Source organism: Pogona vitticeps, chromosome 1 (genome assembly GCF_051106095.1).
Source record: "Pogona vitticeps strain Pit_001003342236 chromosome 1, PviZW2.1, whole genome shotgun sequence".
NCBI classification, from domain to species: domain Eukaryota; kingdom Metazoa; phylum Chordata; class Lepidosauria; order Squamata; family Agamidae; genus Pogona; species Pogona vitticeps.
This window is the reverse complement of record NC_135783.1, coordinates 10,726,582-10,742,871: the sequence shown is the minus strand read 5'-3', so window position 1 is coordinate 10,742,871 and position 16,290 is coordinate 10,726,582. Positions and strand designations below refer to the sequence as shown.

Here is a 16,290-nt window from a genome sequence, read left to right as displayed (position 1 = left end):
GGGTTCATCTCCTGGGTCTGAATTGGCTCATTAGAAGAACAAAGGGCTGGGGGTGAAGGATAATCCCACTTCTGCAGTCCTTCTCCACCCATTGTCATGGGTCCTTAATGGTTGTTAACAATTGTCTTTCTGGTGTTTTTGGTCTTAATCTTTCTGGGGACAGAGGAAAACCACTGTTAAGGAGCCAACATGGACAGACCTCTCAAGTATTGGGTGCAGGTACAGTGCAAAGGCACTCCTGGCCACTGCAGAAACCTGGGCATCCAGGCTCAGAGATGAATCCAGGAGCATGCCCCAAGCTGCACACCTGTGTTTTCAGAGGGAGTGTAACCCCATCCAGCACAGGCTGTATCCCAATTCCTTCATCTATCTTTCAGCTAACCAGGAGCACCTCTGTCTTGTCTGGGTTAAGTCTCCGTTTATTCACCCTCACCCAGTCCATTTTCATTTAGATGATGGAATTAAATATGTGTGTGATGGGCAGATTTCTTACAGTGAGCATTGTGTATTACTTTTGTACAGTCATGCCCTGCTTCATGATTACCCTGTATAACAACGAATCCGCTTCACGACAATGTTTTAGCAATCGCAAATGCAATTGCAAAATGATGTTTTAATTTTTTTTTTTGCTTAGCGAAGATTGGTTCCCTGCTTAGGGAACTGATTTTTCGCTTTACGACGATCAAAACAGCTGATCGTCGGGTTTTCAAAATGGCCGCCAGCTGCTCAGAATGGCTCCCTGCTGTGTTTAGTAGCCATTTCTCGCAAGACAGGCACTCAAAAATGGCCACCCCTATGGAGGTTCTTTGCTGGACAGTGAGTTTCCAGCCCATTGGAACACATTGAGGGGTTTTCAATGCGTTTTAATGGGCTTTTTAAGTAATACGACGTTTTCGCTCTACAGCGATTTCGCTGGAACAAATTAACGTCGTAATGCAGGGCACCACTGTATTTCATGATTTCAGGTTTTATGTGTTTACAATGTCCTGTTCTCTATGTGTTGAATTTAAGAAGGCAAGGATCTGGAAATAAGTATGTTATGTGCCATCAAGTTGCATCTGATTTACTGTGACCCCGGCAGAATTTCATTCAGAGGAACTCCCTAACTCTAATGTTCTCAAAGAAGAAATTGTTAAAGATTTTATGCAGCTCAGTTCAATGATCAGACCAAACGGAGACTACAGCCAAGAAATCAGAACAAGACTGTTACTTGGGAAGGCAGCTGTGAAGGAACAAGAAACATGTAAGAAAGATCTTGTCACTCAAGGCCAAGGCCAAAATCATCTACACTATTGTATTCCTCATTACTTTGTATAAGGATTTGAAAGCTGGACAGAAAAGAAAATTGATTTGTTTGAACTATGATTTACATATACTCTCAACTACCAGAAATATAAACAAGTGGGTCCTAGATCAAATCAAATTTGAATTCTCTCTAGAAGCAAAAATGATCAAACTGAGGCTGTTGGTCATACTCTGGGCACATCATGAGAAGACAAGACTCACTGGAGGGAGTATAATAAAGCTAGAAAAAGTTGAAGACAGCAGGAAAAAAAGGAAGACCACATATAAAATGGATTGACTTCATAAAGGAATCCACAGGCTTGAGTTTACAAGAGCTGAGCATAACAATTGAGGACAGGACATATTAAACACCACTGATTCATAAGTTCATCATAAGACAAAGGCACCTTGATGGCAAGCAACAGCAGCAGCAACAAAAACAACAAGAACAACAACAGGGTTTTCAAAGTATGGAAGATATTTACCGTATTTTTCTGTGTATAAAATGACAACTTTTCCTTAAATAATTAGAAAAAAAATTGAGGGTTGTTTTATACACGGAAGGCAGCCGCTTTTCCCTGCCTTTTGCGAAGCCACGTGGCTTAGCAAAAAGGAAGGGAAGGCTCCCTTCAGGTAAAGTAACCATGAAAGGGCTGCACGATCGCAGCCTTTTGATCCTGAAACCCTTTCAGACTGCTTCATCCACTTACTAAGACCCACAGGGCTTAGGAAGTGGGTAACGTAGCCATGAAAGGGCTGCACGATCGCAGTCCTTTGATCCTGAAGCCCTTTCAGACTGCTTCATCCACTTACTAAGACCCACAGGGCTTAGGAAGTGGGTAACGTAGCCATGAAAGGGCTGCACGATCGCAGTCCTTTGATCCTGAAGCCCTTTCAGACTGCTTCATCCACTTACTAAGACCCACAGGGCTTAGGAAGTGGGTAACGTAGCCATGAAAGGGCTGCACGATCACAGTCCTTTGATCCTGAAGCCCTTTCAGACTGCTTTATCCACTTACTAAGACCCACAGGGCTTAGGAAGTGGGTAACGAAGCCATGAAAGGGCTGCACGATCGCAGCCCTTTGATTCTGAAGCCCTTTCAGACTGCTTCATCCACTTACTAAGACCCATGGGGCTGAGGAAGTGGGTAACGCAGCCACAAAAGGGCTGCATGATCAAAGGGCTGCGATCGTGCAGCCTTTACCCAAAGGGAGCCTTCCCTTCCTTTTTGCTAAGTCCCATGGCCTTGCAAAAGGCAAGGAAAAAGTGGTGGTCAAAGGGAGCCCTTTGATCCCTGCTTTTCCCTTCCTTTTGCTAAGCTTCGTGGCTTAGCAAAAGGAAGAGAAAAGCATGGATCAAATTTTCTAATTTGGGGTTAGGAAGGGGGGGTCATCTTGTACAGTGCGTCGTCTTAGAAACAGAAAAATACGGTAACCAGTGTCACCCTCCCCCAAGGAGATTTTGTGGCTTAGCAGCAGTCCTGAGTCCTAGATTGTCACTCTATCCAGTTTTTCACACTGGATCATTCAGAAACATAGCAGTTTGAAATCCGGACTTTGGAAATACAGAGGTTTTTTTAAAAAAATATCAAACAAATCAGCTGCTGGAGCAGTATTTTTCTGATGTGTGAAATTTAGGGGGAAATATGCATCTTGCAGTATCTTTCCATTGTTACTAATTTATTATCTATCTTTTTTTCAAATTGCAAAGTAATAGAATATATATAATTTTTTGTGCAATAGATATTTAAGAGGCAGACCCATAGAACTCAAGAGATATGTACAAATTAGGGGTGTGCAAACACCATCTACTTCAATTTGGTCATATAAATCATAACCAGTTTGCTTTGATCTGTTTTTGTAGTCCAACCAATTTGATTTGTATTGCAATATTTTAAAGTGTTTGTATTTCTATATATTTGATTTTGTCCCAATATATTTGTCCAAATAGTGAAGAAAACATGAAAATCAGGAAAAGAAAGAGCTCTGACTTGGGATGGAAGGTTAAACTAATGTGCAGGCAAAACTCCGATCCATTTTTTTCCTACCTCATCTTCACAAGATAGGTAACTTAGATAGCTTAGGTCCTCATCCTAATGCTACTGTGAAGTGCGCAGCACACATTCCACACGATGGTCCGTATTTCACACGTATAGGGACCTAATCAACCGGAAAGAGATCTGCAGTTGTCTAAGAGCAAAGAGAAAAAACAAACCTTCCAATGCACATCCACCTTCCCTCTTGAAAATTAAAGTGATGCAAATAACAATCTTTGGATTCGTTAACATCCTTCTCTTGCAAAATGACCACCAATTAAAGTGACAGAGGAGTTTCCTCCCAGAGATTCTGTGACTGAGCTTCCATCTTAGATTATTCACTGGTTCTTGAACTGTCAACCTCCTTCAGTTTGGCTTCCTGGTTCTTCTGCTACAATACTACTATATTACGTGCACACAAACACCTTTTATTAAAGCTAAGCTCTCTTAATAACCAGGGTGTCAAAACAATAATTAGTGCTTCTACAAAGCACCCAGATTTGATTTGAGAGCTGTTTTGGGCTTTCTTGCTACACTTCAGATCAGTTTGGAAACATAACCCGAGTGTAGCTGCTGAGTTTATGACAGGCACTTGAGAAGCAGATTTGGCACACCTTTGGACAAAAAACAGCTGCCTCCCGGACTTTGATTGTTTGAAGACTGTTCAGAGGAACCAGCCAGCTGTGACACAGAAGATCATTCATAAAAGCTGTCAGGCTAGTCAGCTGGAATGAGGAATACCCAACTGTCCTGTCTTTTTGCCCAAAGAAGACCATTTTCCAAATCAATGGAGAGGTTTCTTTGGTGGAGCAAATGTGTTTGATGTAGGTTAATCAAACAGCTCTGCTTGACAGTGACACATGTTTCAGTGTATCAGATGCGATTTCCGCCAGCAAAGCTCTGTCATAAATAAATAAATACAAGAACCAGAGAGTGCAATTGTATCCAAGGTGCATGTATATTATGCATTTGAAGATAATGGAGTATGATCAAACAAGGCATTTCGATCAGTGCGGCCGGCGGAATGTGAATTAGATTTGGAAATTGTGGCATGCTTTGCAGAAATCATCTGTGAAGAACACAATCAGGGAATCCAGAATTCCTTCATTCTTCCTGGTTTCAATGTATGTGGATTGGGTGGGTGGGTGGGGAGGAGCATACTGTATTTTTCCATATATAAGACACTCCCACTTTTCTAATCCAAAATTAAGAAATCTAAGTGGGACTTAGCAAGTGTAGGGGGAAAGGGATCAAAGCACTGCAGGATCACCTTGATCCCTGCTTTCCCCTCCACTTGTTTTTGTTCCCTCCTCAGCTTACTTCCGTGTAAGCTGAGGAGGGAGGACCCTCAAATTTTAGTCTAAAGATTTTAGGCAAAAGTATAGTCTTATACACAGAAAAATATGGTATATTTCTAGCTTCTTGAATTCTACATCATCCTGCCTCTCCCACATAGTATGGGAAGGGTCAACCCTGTTAAAAATAGGAGAGAAAAGGAGACGAGACTAAATGGTGAGGAAAATTTTCGGGCAACAGTCTATGTCAACTTCCCACTCTTGGGACCCTCCAAAGACAGCATTGGGAGGGGGAGATAAAATGGAAGTAACTTGTGTTTTCTCATGAGAAGAGAAGAGAAGACTCCCTGGAAAAAACCCTGATGTTGGGAAAGTGTGAGGACAAGAGGAGAAGGGGACGACAGAGGACAAGATGGTTGGACAGTGTCACGAAAGCTACCAACATGAATGTGACCCAACTCCGGGAGGCAGTGGAAGACAGGAGGGGCTGGCGTGTTCTGATCCATAGGGTCACAAAGAGTCGGACACGACTTAACGACTAAACAACAAGTTGTGTTTACCATTTCTTGGAGCGGTATTGTTTGTTCCTTTGTAGTTGTATACTTATTGTTTTGAGTTTTAATATTGTCTTTTAAGGATTTAAACTGCCTCTTTATACTCATTGTTCCTAGCTTTAAGTATTGGTTTTAAGGATGTCAACAACCATTGTCTACTCAAATTTAAATATTGTCTTTCAAGGATGTCAGTCACCTCGATTCCTTTTTAAGGAGAAAGGCAAGGTAAAAATGTTTCAAACAAGCAAACACTTTAATCCATCATCAAGGGACTGTGCTCAATCAAAATATAAAGTTTCGTACACATGCACAATTATATTTAATACACAACTCAGCTGTAAAAGGGAAGATCTCACCTTGTTTTTCCTTTAAAAAAGATGAAGCTGTGCACATGTTAAGGAAGAGCCTCGTGGTGCAGTGGTTAAACCGCTGTACTGCAGCCAAAACTGTGCTCACGACCTGGGGTTCAATCCCAGGTAGCTGGCTCAAGGTTGACTCAGCCTTCTGTTCTTCCGAGGTCGGTAAAATGAGTACCCAGCTTGCTGGGGGGGGGGGGTAATGTGTAGCCTGCATAATTAACTTGTAAACCACCCAGAGAGTGCTCGAAGCACTATGAAGTGGTATATAAGCACCACATTCTTGTCTGATTAAAAAAAAATTGGAATCTTATGCATCCTAGCTTCATAGTTGTGCATGAGTTTCACAAGGATGAAGGTCCACCTCCTCATATTCAGGCTTCCATTGTGGGTCTGGTTTCTTTGGGATGTGAATGCATAGCAGAACATCTGGCCAATAAACAGAGCGCATGCCTGCCTTGTATGGTAGCAGAACTAACGAAATCATTGCCATACTTAGCCTGACAGAGTTGGCTTCTGCCAGGGAAGCAATTTGAGAGCCTACCACCTATGAATACTACGAGCTGAACAACCCAAAGATTTGGATGGCCTTCCCTGACTTTTAACAGTTAGAGTCAAATGTTAATTGATCTTTAAATAAATCACCAACTAAACACCACCGGGGCATCTTACCAATGGAGAGGAAGACTGTATAATTAACAAGGTGTTTCTGCATCATTTATCTGCTGGAGAATAGTTTTAGCTGCCCAGTGTCTCCCAGGATCCTATTTATCCCTGTGGCATGACATATTGGTGATCTGCAGGCTACTCGGTAGGCCAATGCAATCAGTCATTATTATTACAGAGTCTAAAGATCAGATTTACTCCAACAGTAAATCTAATTTGGGCAGACAGAGACTATCCAGTGAAATCAGATGTTGTAATGAGATTGATGAAGGAATACCATCAAATCTGGAGGAAGTGGAGGGGACCCTTTTCTTAGCAGACTGAGGCAACCATCCCAGGTGGCAGATATCAATGGCAGTGATGGCAGCTGAAAAAACTAGACATCCAAAAAATTAATTGGTAGGGGTCGGACTTGTAGGCTATAACGTGTTTGGATGATATGTTTGAAGGCCTCTCTGCAACCTCTGACTTTCATGTCCTGGATGAGACCCACCCTATCCATCTCCCACTGGAGATAATAGAACCACGACATGGTTGTGTCAGATATTTTATTTATTTATTTAATTTACATACTGCCCACACTACCCAAAGGTCTCTGGGCGGCTTACAACATTTAAAATACAATAAAAATTCATAACAATTAAAATTCAATTAAAATATATAAAAAATTGCCATCGGACCCACAGCTAATATTATTTCAATTAAAAGCCTTCTGGAACAGGAAGGTGTTGACCGGGCACCGAAATGGCATCAGTGTTGGCACCAGACGAATCTCAGTCGGGAGGGCATTCCATAGTCTGGGGGCAGCTGCCAAAAAGGCCCTTTGTCTACAAGCCAGCTTGAGTACCCAGCTTGCTGGGGGGGGCAATGTGTAGCCTGTATAATTAAAAAATTGTAAACCGCCCGGAGAGTGCTTGTAGCGCTATGGGGCGGTATATAAATAAATAAATAAATAAATAAATAAATAAATAAATAAATAAATAAATAAATAAATAAATAAATAAATAAATAAATAAGCCATCCCTCTTACCTCTTTGAGGGACGGCTCCTTCAAAAGGGCCCCCTGGCTAGATCTTAACTGCCGGGTAGGCTCATATGTAAGGAGGCAGTCCTTCAGGTATCCAGGGCCCAAGCCGTTTAGGGCTTTATATGTCAAAACAAGCACTTTGAATTGGGCCCGGGCAGCAACTGGTAGCCAATGTAACTTATACAGAATCGGCTTGATATGTCCCTTGGTGGCCGCATGGCTCACCAGCCACGCAGCTCAATTCTGGACCAGTTGCAGTCGCCGGACCGTCTTCAAAGGCAGCCCCACGTAGAGCACATTGCAGTAATCTATGCGGGATGTTACCAGTGCATGTGTAACTGTCATGAGACTCTGCTTGTCCAGGTAGGGCCATAGCTGGTATAATTTCCGCAGCTGAAGGAAGGCGCCCCTGGCCACCGAGTCCACCTGGGCTTCCAAAGTTAGACTGGGGTCCAGGAGCACCCCCAGGCTGCGGACCCTGTCCCTTAGGGGGAGTGTAACCCCATTCAGGGCAGGGAAATGGCCCTCCAACCTGTCCGGTGAAGCACCCACTAACAGCACTTCCGTCTTGTCTGGATTGAGTTTCAATTTATTAACCCTCATTCAGTCCATTATCAGGTCCAGACACGAGTTCAGGACAGAAACCGCCTCACCTGGATTGGTGGAAAACGAGAGGTAGAGCTGAGTGTCGTCAGCATATTGCTGACTCCTCAGCCCAAACCTCCTGATGACCTCTCCCAGCGGTTTCATGTACATGTTGAACAGCATGGGGGACAGTATTGAGCCCTGAGGAACCCCATGACATAACCGTTGATATTTTCAACCCCCTCACATAAACTGGAACTTAGAGTCTTAATAGCTCACTCTCAAACATTTGTGGGAGAAATAATAAAAAGTTTCAGTTGTGAACAGATCAATAGCAAACAAGCAAACACCTGTTTCCAACAGGCAAAAGAGAGGAAAAGGGACATTCAGCAGAGAGGTGGGGCTCTCTTTGAAGTCAGAGGTAAGAGAGAATGATTGGTTAGTGCTGGATAGATTGACAGACACCCTAGGCCAGGAAAGGTCCCACCCAGTCACTCCTATGACTAGCAGCATGTGAGATTGTAAAAACTCCAGCTCAACCAGCATCCACTCACCTCATAAACGTACCTATCTTCCTTCATTTCTCTGCACAAGAAAGTCTTCTGAATGATCAGAATTTTGCACAATAATGGATCTGAGGCCCTTCCTGTATAGTCCTGTCAATTTCTTCTTGGTGGTGCTCAGTCTTCTTTGACTGATGTGTGTGGATGTTTGAAGTATGATTAGAAAAGTCTTTGGACTACAAGGTCCAGAATATTCCTGCCAGAACCACCATTTTCTTCTTACCTCTTTCCCAAACTTTGGATGTAAAACTTTTCCTTAGTTTAATTTAATTTAATTTAAAATATTTTGCCCTTAATGGTATAAGACCCATGGTAGCTTATACCATTAAAAACCTTCAATATTTAAAAACCAGAAACAGTAAGTACACATATATTTCAAAAGAATTAGATAAATATATTAAAAATGGTAAATAAAATCAATACTAAAAACACATTTAAAAGCAAAAAGGCACAACGATCTCTTTAAAAACCCCCGACAGTCAGTCCTTAAGGGAAAGGCTGCTTGAAGGACAGCAAAGACGGGGACACCTGGTTTCCTGTGGGAGGGAGTTCCAAAGTCCTGAGGGGCAGTGTCAGAGAAGGCCCTCTCCTGTGTCCCCACCAAGCACACACGTGAGCATGTCAGAACCGAAAGAAAGGCCTCCTGTGATAATCTTCCCACCCAGGCAGGCTCATAAAGGGAGATACAGTCCTTGAGACAGCTTGGACCCAGGCCATTTAGGGCTTTATAAGTTAAAACCAGCACTTTTAATTGTACCCGGAAATGGATCGGCAGCCAGTAGAGTTGAGGCTACAGGGAGGTTATGTGATCCCTGTGATCATCCCCAGTTAGCAATCTGGCTGGTAACAGAATATGAAGTCCTGTGCCGCTTCATACCCACACAGATTCACCTGGCCTCCAGAAATTATACTGTACAGTTTGTTCAATAAATATTTTTGCTTCTCCTAGTTATCCTTAAGCCATGTGCTCTTTGTAGGCTCTAGATAAAGAGAGATTTCAGTTGTTTTGTGTTGAACATCTGCCTTTCAACCGTCTCTCTTTTCAAATTCACTTCAGCTCTGTACAGAGATTGCCTGCTAATTAGAGAAGTTTGTCGTACAGACTCGTGTCAAACGCAAGAAGGGTGAGTGGGAATCATGCAATTAGAATTGTATTGCAAATGCTAGGGTCCTTCAAAAACACTTCAAGGCCATTGCATCTAAAGAATAATAACGTTTTCATTTTCTTCAGCTGCAACAAAGACACCAATCCGTTATGTATGTACAGCAATCACCTCTTTATCTTTTTCTGCAGCCAGTGCTTCCATCAAGAAGAGATTGTATTGTCTGCATTTTGCTGGTTAGAAAAGCCACTCCGTTTAATAAATATTTTTCCAATATACTGCAATCCTCAGAAGAAAAGCTTTGGTACCCTGATTCAGGAAAGCCAGTCAAGACTCTTCTGCCATGATAAGAACAAGTAAGTTTTATTTGGCATAAGCTTTCATGGACTGAAATGTTGAAGAAAGTTCATCCCCAGGAAAACATATACCAAATAAATCATGATAGCCTATAAGGTGTCAAAAGGTTCTCCATCAGTTACCTTATTTTTCCGTGTATAAGATGATACTTTTTTGTAAAATCTTTAGACTAAAAATTGGGGGTCGTCTTATACACGGAAATAAGCTGAGAAGAGAACAAGTGGAGGGGGAAGGGATCAAAGCGATCTTGCAACGCTTTGACCCCTGCTTTCCCCCTCCACCTGCTAAGCCCCGGGCTTAGGAAGTGCTGGGGAAAGGAGTAATCAAATTTTCTAATTTGGAGTTAGAAAAGTGGGGGTCATCTTATACATCAGAGCATCTTATACACGGAAAAATACAGTATTTTGTATACTGGTAATGTGAACACTGCTCATGGAATTATTATTAATAACCTTAATAGTAGTAATAACCTTAGAACTGCAGAGCTGGACAGGATGCTACGGTTCATTACAACCAGTCTTCGTCAAGGAGGCACATGTGGGGAACTGAACACCCAACCTCTAGGTCCACAGCCAGATACCATTCATATACAACACAATCCTGGCCTCCTCGTGTGTTTCCTATTTCCTCTGATAAGGACAGTGCCTGTGAAAACACAGTAAGCACAGATTTACATCCATGTCTTTTGCCTTCTATATTACTAGGACGCTCCAATAATTTGGGGCAGTAAAATGAAATTCTTAAGTGCTGAAAATAGATCTGATTTACATGACTGATAAAAGGAATTCTTTAAGTGCTGGAAACATCTAATTTTCACATCAGGAATTGTTCTCACTTCCGGTAGTTTACAAATTAACTGGACTCATCTTTTGATTGGTCACCAGGAGGTAAACACAGGATCCATTTGCAAATAAGATTGCTTAGTCACAAGGTCTGCCTGAATATTGTTTCTGGAACAGTCTGAGATTTAGCTTTTTAATAATGGCCTATTAATGATGTATATAGGATATCCCTCACCCCCACCCCCCAAAAAACCTGGAGGAACTTTGTTTAGAATCTTGTCAATTTAAAAGCTGAGATTTAGCTTAAAACAAACCTTTTTCCACTGTAGCAAACCTAATGCAGAGATTTACACTGGTTTTAAAAAAATATATGGTGGGGCCTCAGGAACAATGGGTGGGGAGCTTTTAATTTTTAAGGTAAGATTTCTTATTTGTTGTTACAAACATTTCCTTTGCGTATATATTTCTGTAAGGTATGTCAGTAAGAAGACAGATTCTGTGTCCCCTTCTGAAAAAAATAATAAAAAACATTAAAAATCACCCTAGTCAGTCATGTGTTTCATTTGATATGTCAAAGATGGGAATCTTTTCCTACCCAGTATAATATGGGTTATCGCCCGCCATCTGACAGTGAGTGACAGACGGTATGACCTGATTCTGCCAGCTGCCAGTCACAGCTTTCCAGAGCTTGGCCCTTAAATTACATTCCTAACACGATGCTGAACAACAGGTACACTACTATCAACCCACAGGCCAGGTCATTGCTTTATTTTAAGCGTGAAAAAGACAATCTACGGGTGGCATTGTTTGGCATCGTCTGGTCCATTTTCATGGATTGCACGCAGTTCCCTGGCTCACAAGATGGGAGAAGTCAGCCACAGGCCCCATCATTCCCGGTTTAATTCTCCTGGCATTTGGGATAACTCTCCGCTTCTGTTTATTTTATGGTCCTGGGATACCCAGACTTAGCAACAAACTCATGAAGCCATACAGCTGTACGATAAAGGTGAGACTTCCCATGGGTGATCCTCGTGCACACGGTTCCCCTTTATTTCGGATTCCCATTTATTGCCAAGGTAAGAAAAAAGATGTTATGTGATAGAAGATGAGTTGAGGTAATTATATCGCACAGTGGATTCAGTAAGGATTAAGTTCTTCTCCATGCTGTGATTGCCACATTAGCTGTATGCATAATTGAACAGACACCGGGCGGTCGACACAACCAGGTAAACCCCAATTTAACACACGAAAGAAATCGTATTAGTGTCGTTTGAATTCTAAGACCAGTGGTTGCGATTGTTTCTTTGGGTTTTATGGAACCTTCAAAGTTAAGAATTGATCACTCTGATGCGGAGGGGACGACTTAATTTGCCGCGAAGTCCTAATCTTATTAGCCAATTCCCATTGTGTTTGTAGCTCCGGGAGATCCAGAATACTTCCTCCATTAAAGTTTCTTTGGCCTGTTTTGCTGAGTCAGGAGATGACAGGAGGATAAGGAGAAGTTTAGAAGAAGGCAGTGAAGGATTGCCAGGACTGGCTTTCTGAGCCAGAGTGTTTGTAAAAGTTACTTCTGGGGGAGGACTGCTCTCTCGCCAGAGTTCTTCACAGGAGGCTCTTTCTGTTGGGGTTTTTGCATGCTGCCTCCAGTAGAAGTAGCTGGGAGATGACTTTCTGAGCTGGGATGACTGTCAATAATTAACAGCAGTAACCAATACAGTGGTGCCCCTTTTGATGACGATAATGTGTTCCGTGAAAATTGCTGTTAAGCAAAATCATCGTCAAGCGAAAGTAAAAACCCCATTGAAATGCATTGAAAACTGGTCAATGCGTTCCAGTGGGGGAAATACCTCATCGTAAAGCAAAGATTGCCCATAGAGAACCACCAATCAGCTGTTCTAATTCCCCGTAATGCGAAGCTTCTGTCTGGAAAACCACCATTTTTCGAAGGGAGGGAAGCCATTTTATGAAGGGAAGCCATTTTAAGGAGCCAGAAAAATCATCGTTAGGCGAACAAACGGTTCGTGAAGCTGGCTCCTAATCAACATCAAGTGAAAAAAAAACCCATTGGAACCATCGTAAAGCGATTTCGATGTCATGCGGGGTAAGCATCAAGCAGGGCACCACTGTAATTCTTTCCCCAACTCTGAATTCAAAGAGAGCCACACCACAGTCATGTTTTTTGTCAGTTTGCCATGTGACCTCTTCAGAACTACAAGTAAAGGAAATGGTTTTTATCCTTTCTACTTCAAATATCTCAGAGTAAGTTACTGAGACTGCACGTGCCAGTCGATGAGAGAAAGGGATGGTCTACTCTGGGAAACTTGAAACTAATTCTGCCCTGCGAATCCCTGCATGTCTGCTACACATCTAGAAGAATTTAACCTGAAATTCAAAACTCTGGAATATGCCAATGAGAACTCTTCATTAAAGAGATGGCAGAACTGAAAGCATGGACAGTAAAGTAGCAAAGGGAAAAGGGTAAATACAAAGATTTGATTTCACACCCTTTCTGCTTGCTTGGGGCCCTTGGATAGTGGTGAGCTGGTGGCCCATGGAATCAGTCGCCTGGTGGCCCATGGAATCAGTCGCTGTGCAGAGCTTCCTAGGACTTAGTTTATACTGAGGGTCTCCGAATCAATGCACCTAGCCTATTTTTATATCTTCACGCACCATCACAATTAAGTGCACCTGTTCATTAAGCATGCTTACGTGCAGACAACTTTTCTTATGTTTATATTCTGCTAATTGGCAAAACGATAACAGAGTGCCTACTAATGAGCAAAATGACAGCAGAAACAAAGCTCCAAGCCTAAACATATTCCAGAGCTCTCAGGCTATAAGATGGTCCTCAACCATAAACTTCTCCCCAGAAGCAGGTTACACTTTCCCAAGACAGTTTCCATCTCCTAGCGAATGCAGTCGGAGAATGAAGTTAGTTTCTAGCAGTGCCTAACAGAGGTCTAAGCCTCGGACTTAGAGCGATTACATCACTAAACCTCCCTGCCATGACAAGGATCTTTGGCAAAGGCATGGGAAATGCAACCATTGTCCATGCTGCCTGGGGAATTCTGAGGAACCCAAGGGATGAGTTTTCTAAACTCTGACACACTGTTGTGTTTGAATCCAGAGCATACTGGTTGTGATCGGAGAGAAGGGCCCTTAATTGTTGCAGAGTTTTGAATTTTGGTGGGACTCCTCTAGTTATGCAGCAGAAGTGCAGGGACTGACAGAGCAGAATTAGCTTCAAGTCTTGCAAGAGTAGATCACCTCTTTTCTCTCAGCGATCTCAATAACTATCTCTGAGGCATTGGTGAGAAAAAGAATAAGAATATGTAATTTACTCATGGCTGAATGGATCAGACAACAGCTTGCACAAAAATTACTGCTGTGCAAATTACCTCAACACACTTACAGCCTGCTCCCATCAAACTCCTGCAGACTGTGTTCACATAACTTCACCAACAGACTAAAAGAGAAGGATGGAAACACACAATAGAGAGATGAGGCTCTCTTTGAAATCAGAGGCAGGGTAGGAACGACTGGTTACTGCCGGATTTGTTGACAGTCACACCAGCCCAGAAAGGTCCCTTCCAGCCAAACTTACTAAAGGCAGCCTGCGAGGTTGCTAAAACTCCAGCACTAACTGTGAGCCAGAGAGAGACATTTAAGTCAGACAAAAGATTTTGGGTGCCCTCAAAGGCCAGCATGTTGATAACATTTACTTTACACCTGTCTTTCTACTTCTACTTTCTACTTCCAGGAGGTTGGACTAGAGAATTAATGCAAGTGATCTGAGGTCAGTGAAGAGGAGAATGATTGATCGATCGATAAACAGAGATACAGTTTTTTTTTTTTTCTTGGCCTGTATTCAGATTAAAAATGAAAAAGCTGCGCAGTGCTTGAACATAATCTGTAACAAGTGTGGGCGATACCTTTATTAGACCACTAAGATTTTACAAATAGGGAGCAGTTTTTGGATCTTGCATGATTCTTCATTAGGCAGGGCGTTGCAGCTCTAAGTGGAGCAGAAGCAACAGAAAAGTCCCCCAAACGACAGCCAGGCTGTCTTGTTTAATGGAAGTTCCAAAACAGAGTCTGCCACCTTGCCGAATTATCCCACAGGAAGGAGGTTCAAGTTTCACTCCAAGCGATGTAAATGAAAAGGTCCTTCCCGTTCATGCTGGGAAAAGAGCTTTGAATCATTCAGCACACCTCTTGCCTAGGCCCTATTCCTTTATACTCATGCACATGGCTTCTTTGTGGCTGGGAAGTCACACAGAAACATGCACTGGGCTGAAAACAACAGAATGAAACTTAAAAGGGATAAGTGCAAAGTACTACATCTAGGAAAAAACAAATCAAGCACACAACTAGTTACAAGATTCCACTACCTGGCTCAGTAATACTACAATTGAGAAGGATAGTGGAATTGTGGTAGATCCCAAGCTGAATAGAAGCCAAGAGGATGAAGTGGTTGCAAAAAAAGGCCAATGCTATTTTCGGTTGCATTAACAAAAATATTGTCTCCAAATCTCGTGAGGTAGTAGCTCCCCTCTCTTCGGCAATGGTTAGGCCTCATCTTGAGAACTGTGTACCATACTTTAAGAGGGATGATGACATACTGGACCAAGTTCAGAGGAGGGCAACAAGGACGATCAGGGGACTGGAAACCAATCCTTATAAGGAAGGGGCATGTTTAGCTTTGGAAAAAAAAGATTGAGAAGGAGATAGGATAGCAATCTTCAAGTACTTCTTTATTTATTGGTTCCAAGATCCCGTGGATACTGAAAACTGTGGATAATAGTGAAACCTATAATCTGTTGGACCCAGGGTTCTCCCTGTACCTGTAAGGACAATAACCGAGGATTGCTGGCAATGGTGAAGTTCAGAAAGTAAAGGGAATTGCCTCAAGCTGATGAAAAGCTAGGCAAAATGGCAGCCGATCACCTATATAGCATCATCTCTGGTTCCCTGCAATGGCCAGTTCTGGCAACTGCATTGTGTAAACCCATATTTCTGGTTTTTAAAATTTTAATATTTTTAATATTTTCAGAGTGTGGGTAAGTGAAACTGTGGATACAGATTCCACAGATGTGAGAGCCCTTCTGTATTAAAAGCTGAAAAGAGTAAAGTATTCAAATATTTAGAACCAATTAATTATATTTTAAAAATAAGTAAAATAAATGTAGCATCACTTCCAATGCCTGCCCCTTCTCCCCACTCCAACCTTTGATGGATACACCAGCTTCTTCTGTTTCATCATCTCACCCAAATCCTACCAAATGACCACTGCCCAGGTCATGTTGACCTGAGATGCCTTCAGGCAACCTAAATGTCTCCTTCTTTTTTCTGGGCATTCTAGCCTGCTAATTTTTTATGGCTCTGGATGGTTTCCTGGATTGCTTCCTGGCTCAGCGGCAGCCGGAACAATTAACAGACTGGCATACTTGTAGAGCATCCAGGGACAGATTTTCTTGAGAGTCGCGATGTTTGTTGTATGATTCAGAAGCGAGAGACGTTCCAAACAGTGGCTGTTCTGCATAAATTGATCTCCCCACACACAATAATTAGATAACACTGTTTTCCTCAACATACTCTGTGTATTTTACCCAAACTGAAACTAGTTAAAATTCCATTCCTAATGCTGAATATATAGCAATTACCCAAATAGCTCTATATTTA

General features: G+C 42.2%; 1 long non-coding RNA gene across 1 annotated transcript; it reads left to right on the top strand.

The window, feature by feature from the left end:
• Positions 1-10,242: 10,242 nt before the first annotated feature.
• Positions 10,243-15,766, top strand: LOC144584928 (uncharacterized). The gene is made up of 2 exons (XR_013539425.1): positions 10,243-11,684; positions 14,369-15,766. It is a non-coding gene; the product is annotated as an uncharacterized LOC144584928 (long non-coding RNA).
• Positions 15,767-16,290: the final 524 nt, after the last annotated feature.